General features: G+C 38.6%; 1 long non-coding RNA gene across 2 annotated transcripts in view; it reads left to right on the forward strand.

Annotated features, from left to right (window-relative positions):
- LOC129409229 (uncharacterized) overlaps positions 1-585 on the forward strand; it is a 96,947-nt gene extending 96,362 nt beyond the window's left edge. For both annotated transcript variants that reach the window (XR_008632297.1, XR_008632298.1), the window contains exon 3: positions 445-585. This is a non-coding gene — a long non-coding RNA (uncharacterized LOC129409229). The remainder of the gene's footprint in view (positions 1-444) is intronic.
- The last annotated feature ends 5,579 nt before the right edge of the window (positions 586-6,164 follow it).

Here is a 6,164-nt window from a genome sequence, read left to right on the forward strand (position 1 = left end):
GACCGAGCTTGCACTAGAAAAGTTACACAACACACTTTTAAGCATCAAGATACTACAATACTACAATACTATACTATATTTTACGTACATATGCAGTATATCGTGCAACCCTAATTGACTCTATAGCATTGTCACACCGCCATCGCTTCCTCCCATTGAGCTAGTGCACCGTGGGAAGTGTGAGTTCAGCCACGGGCCATCACAGCTCCATAAGCCACTGTGGAACTGTGGAGGTACTCTGAGGTTATTACAGCGCAGCCAGCAGTCGATTCACCTTCTCCCGGGAAACCCCTTCGGAGGAGGGGGTGCACGGGGGGAGAGGGAGGGAGGGGTGCACGGGAGGAGAGGGAGGGAGGGGTGCACGGGAGGAGGGGTTGAACTCAGCACTTTCCTTATCTTCTCCCTGTGTGTGTGTGCGTGTGTGTGCGTCTGTGTGTGTTCCAGGACCAGTGGCCGGCAGCACTAGCAGCAGCAGAGCCAGAGGAGCAGCGGCGGCAGTAGCAGCGGTAGCAGGCTTAACGACGCTAAGCACACTGTCACGCTGTCTGAGGGAGCACCCGAGCGCCCGCGCAGCACCCGCCCCCACCCGCCCGCCCGCCGTCTGAGGTGACTAAGGGCTTTCAGGGGAGGATCAGGCCGGGGAGGGGGGGAGGGGAGAGGGAGGAGGGGCAGGAGGGACATATACTGTAGGTGTGGAGAAGGAATGAGAAAAAGTGGCCCTGAGTCGTTTGTTGTCATGCAGGCCTATGTTGTACAGTACTGTGCAGCAAGTCTGAGGCCACAGTGGATTTGTGAGAATGTCATGAACCACCTTACACAGTAAAAAAAAAATAAATAAATAATATATATATATAAAATAAATAAATATATATATATATATATATATATATATATATATATATATATATATATATATATATATAGATAGATAGATAGATAGATAGATATAGATATATAGATATAGATAGATAGATATAGATATAGATATATATAATATACTGGGATAAGAACGCTCAGTGCAAAGTGAAACAAAATATTGCCTAGATTTGTATTTATTTTTTAAAGTTTTCCTGCCAATGAGGTTAAAATTTTATGTCCGATATACACAAGATTTTTTTTTTTTTTTTTTTGCATTCATGTTCGAACACACAAATAAACCATGATTCAAGCAGGAATAAACTGGGCTAGTGTGAATGTAGGTCTATTAAATTATGTACCGAAAAGTGGCTAGAGACTGGTATTGTAATCTGTAATCTTTTTTTTTTTTTTTTTTTGCAATTTTATAAACTGTTCCCCATTTTGTCCTGTTCAAAATGTACGGGTCCATCTATATACTGGGTAATCCTAGATGTTTTATCAATTTGTATACAAAAACTGAAATTGGGAATGTAGAAAAAACTGAAATAATCATTATAAGTGTGTATAGTGTATATAAAACTATTCAGCTAACTTTTATGTATGTTAGCCATAACATAATTTTCTATTTATATTAAAAAAAAAAATTATAACCACGCCAACCCAAAAAACATACCAGTTAGATGAATTTTTCACAAACAAAGCACAAAACAGTTCTGCAATTTTTGTATTAATTTAACCGTACCATGATGTCATCTTTATGGGGTGACAATTACTGACCACGTATGCTTCATCAAACTGACACACACACACACACACACCCATGCACCCCTACACACACATTCACACACGCACACACACGTAAACACACAGCATGGAACATTTGGCCCATGCAGGATGTCCGTTATAGAAGGACTGCATTGGCATATCAACAGATTATACCTACTTAATCCCAATCACTTATCCTGTCTCCAAGTGCAAGCCGGTGCCTCCTGTCTGCTTATCATTTTGGATATATCAATTACTAACAACTTGAGATTCTCAATTTGAGCTATCCTAAAAAGCCAACTCAACTTACTTAGAAACCTGGCATCATTTCGACCAAGTTGAGTATCTGAACCATGCTCCAAGAAGTAAGGTTAGTCCATACCGAATCTTATCATTTTGGATATTTCAATTACTAACAACTTAAGGTCTTCATTTTGAGCTAACCTAAAAAGAGATTTAAAGCCAACTCAACTTACTTAGAAACCTGATATCATTTTGACTAAGTGGACTGTCTGAGCCATGCCCCAAGAAGTAAGGTTAGTCCATACCGAATTTTATAATTTTTCAACAACTTAAGACTTTCAAAGTGAGCTAACCTAAAAAGCAAATAAAAGCCAACTCGATTTACTTAGAAACCTGACAAATGCTAACTAAAGCCAAATCAACTTAATAAAAAATCTGATATCATTTTGAACAAGTGGACTGTCCGAACCATGCCCAAACAAGTACGGTTAGTCCATACCAAATCTTACCATTTTGGATATTTCAATACCTAACAACGTACGATTTTCGATTTGAGCTAACCTAAAAAGCGAATTAAAGCCAGCTCAGCTTACTTAGAAACCTGACAAATTCTAATTAAAGTCAACTCAACTTACTTAGAAACCTGACATCATTTTAACTGTCCGAACCATGCCCCAAGAAGTAAGGTTAGTCCAATCAATTACTAACAATTTAAGATTTTCAATTTCAGCTATTCTAAAAAGCGAATTAAAGCCAGCTCAGCTTACTTAGAAACCTGACAAAAACTAACTAAAGACAACTCAACTTACTTAGAAAGCTGATATCATTTTGTCCAAGTGGAGAGTCCGAACTGTCCCCCAAAAAGTAAGGTTTGTCCATACTGTATCTTATCATTTTGGATATTTCAGTACTTAACAACTTAAGATTTTCAATTTGAGCTAACCTAAAAAGCAAATTAAAGCCAGCTCAACTTACTTAGAAACCTAATATCATTTTGACCCAGCGGACTGTCCGAACCATGCCCCAAGAAGTAAGGTTAGTCCATACCGAAGCTATTTCTAACCTTGCTGTTACAAATATCTTCTCCATTATCTCAAACATATCTGGCGGGGGTGCGTACGAGCGTGACCTAGTGATTTATTTCAATGATATTAAACCTAAGATTGACTGTCCTGATTTGTAAACGTAGCATGCTAGCTGAGTCGTCTCCCCAGCATCCATTCCATTGCTAAATTTGGACCTTGACGCTAAAATGGATTTGCCATAATTCACATGGAAGTGGGAGGATGGATACATGTGTCTAGCTGTTAGCCTGCGTGAGCTTGTAAACTATGAGGATATATGACAGGACCAAATTTGCACGTAATTTAGTGAACGTATAATTTTCCAATGTGATTCTTTACTATCTGTACGAAAAGTTTTTAGGAGGACTTTTGGTACAATGGCAAACTCCATTTTCCGGTACTTTAAAGGTCCTATATTACGCAAAATTATGAAGAAACTTATGAGCTTTAAGCCATGTTGCCTCATCAAGTTGTGTTTTGTTTTCATTCACACATGTTTGAGTCCTTTATTATCAGTCTGTCTACATCACCAGAGCTCAAAATGCTCTGTTCCACTTTGTGATGTCACTGATTTTAGCCTTATTTTAACTGCTTTACATGGTCTACTCTTACCAGTAAAGAATTCACCAAAGAACGTTTTTATTTTTATTACATTACCTGCATAATAATCACTCTCTTCCACCTTGTGACGTCATGTGGTAATACAGGAAGTGCTCCACTGTGTTTTTAAACTCCATACACTTTCACAAGAATCATTTAGATTTGCAGGGCTTAAATCATGAAATTGCCTATCTCTACTGAACTAAAGGTAAAAGGTACCTGTTAACTTGACAACTACTACTACATGACATCACAAGGTGGCATTTTGAGTTTTGGAAATGTAGACTTACTAATAATAAAGGATTACTCCAACATGAATGAAACAAAATGCAACTCCTGTATGTTTTAGAAAAGATAACAGCATTATAACATGGTTTAAAGCTCAAAAGAATCCATTTTGTGTAATATAGACCTTTTTATTATTTCTGTATTCATTCCTTTATTTATATTTTTGCAGTTATAGAAGCATGAAATCAATGAGAATACATCCATGATTATAAGAAAATACTTTAAAATGCAGAATAACTTACAAGCGCACCTTCCTGTATTTCTTTTGATAGCAGTAGTGCATTGAAACAGAAACATCCCCATATTTTATTTATATGTCAAAAGTGCAGTGAAGAGGAGGAGGGCACGGAGGGAGGGGAGCGGGGCGTATCACTCTATCCCCATGGTTGATATCTCTCCATCGGATCAATTCTCGCAGACAGGGGGGCCCGAGAAAGAGGCCGGTACGCAGGGAGGGTTGGATGAAGATGGCGGCCATATTGATTTGTCAAAGAAATACAGCTTTGCGTGTTTTGCTTAAATGTCCACATAAACCTGAGCTGTCAGAGAGTGGGAGGGCAGAGGCAGGCATCCTTGACACAGACATTGTGAGATATTGTGGATTTTCTGCTTGGTTTGGTGGTGTGCAAGAGTGTATAGTTGTCATGTGGTATTCGGGTTTGCTTTGTAAAAAGATTGCAAGAATAATTGAGCGACAAAGAAGTAGTAAAGATTGGAATGCATTTTATTATCTGGCAACGTAAATCAGCAATAATATAATTTGTAGCCAACTTATCACAGAACAGATTTTCAAGTCACTGAATTCATCTTTGAAATTAATTATTCAAACTAGATCAACATTTTCAGTTGTATTTGAGTGAAATGTGTCTTGCCCCAGTACATATATATTGTATGAGCAGCTCTTGAGGTCAAAATGTGTCTGCTGCGTTCTGTCTGCATCTAATTAGATTAGATTGGTTTTATTGTCTCATAATCAGGAAGTGCGCATCAGCATGCTAAGTGTTTTAAGCTTTTACTGTCATGGCAAAACTCCACGCTGGTCTCTGAGAGCTGTGAGAGCCGCTTGTAAACTCATAATGGTGAGTAATTAGGATATTTGGAATGCATAAGCCGAGCTACAGCGTTTTTCCACGGATCTGAAGGTTGGCGGTTCAAATCCCTCTCTCAACTTAAACATCATTGACAAATTGAATTTCTTCTTTTTCCATAAACATCATCGGTTTAACGGACGGATCCACGGGCCCACAGGTTGGCAGCGCGATTTCAGCTCCCACAGATGAATACTGTGTTCTTGAGCAAGACACTTAACCCACTTTGCCTTCGGTGTGTGCATACTTTGGTGTGTGTGTGAATGAGAGAGTTGTAATGTTGTAAAGCACCTTGAGTGCCTTGAAGGTGGAAAAGCGCTCTATAAAAATATGACCATTTGCCATAAGGTAAGTGAGGAATAACTCTGGACCATTTAAAGCAAACTTTTTTTTTTTTTTTTTCAGTCTTTTAAGAAAGTCAAAATATAAGTTTATAATTATAAGGTGAAATCCACTGTTGCACCTATGCAGGACAGAGTAAGACATGTAGCCTAACAATGTACAGTCTAGATACAAGTATACAATGAGTCATGAGCTAAGTGATGGATGAATTTAATTATTTATGAGACAAAGCCATTCTGCACTGGAGCACTGTAACACTTTATTTTGTAATTGTGTTTTTATAGGTGTCTATTGTACATAATGTGGATGAATGAAATCTGAAATGTAGGACCAGCCTCTCAAATCTGCAAAACAAATTTACTTACGGGTACGAATAAAGCGACCTAACCTAACCTTAAGTCAATAATTGTGAATTCTAAAAGTAGGATATTTAAAAATTGTCTTTCGTTTAGTGACTTCAACATTTTTGCAAACACAACACAGCGATGAACCCCAGACTAACATTTTTAACAACAATTTCACTTTCAATTTCATATCTCAGCAATGAAAAACTTCCTTCCTTCTTGCACACTGTCCGTTACAGCACTTAAGTGTGACACGTCGCCTTCAGCCAGAGAGCCTGTGTTTTTAAACATGGAGCCGTGCATCTGCAGCTGCTTAGCCTCATCACATTCCTAAATTATGAATAACTACTGCGACCTCGGTGAGAGCGCAAAGCAAAATACACTACAACATTTTGTTAAGACGTAACCCCAATTAAGACCACCCACGCACCGCCAGCTCCGCGTGCCTGCATGCCGAGAAAAGACTCAACGACTCTATGCTTAATTGGTTCAAGGATGCTATCATGTTTATCCACTTAAAAATATGTATCCTCCGCCATATTTGACCATGAGGGAATAGAGAAAAAGCCACG

Source organism: Boleophthalmus pectinirostris, unplaced genomic scaffold (genome assembly GCF_026225935.1).
Source record: "Boleophthalmus pectinirostris isolate CB_2022bp ecotype Guang Dong unplaced genomic scaffold, ASM2622593v1 HiC_scaffold_19, whole genome shotgun sequence".
NCBI classification, from domain to species: domain Eukaryota; kingdom Metazoa; phylum Chordata; class Actinopteri; order Gobiiformes; family Gobiidae; genus Boleophthalmus; species Boleophthalmus pectinirostris.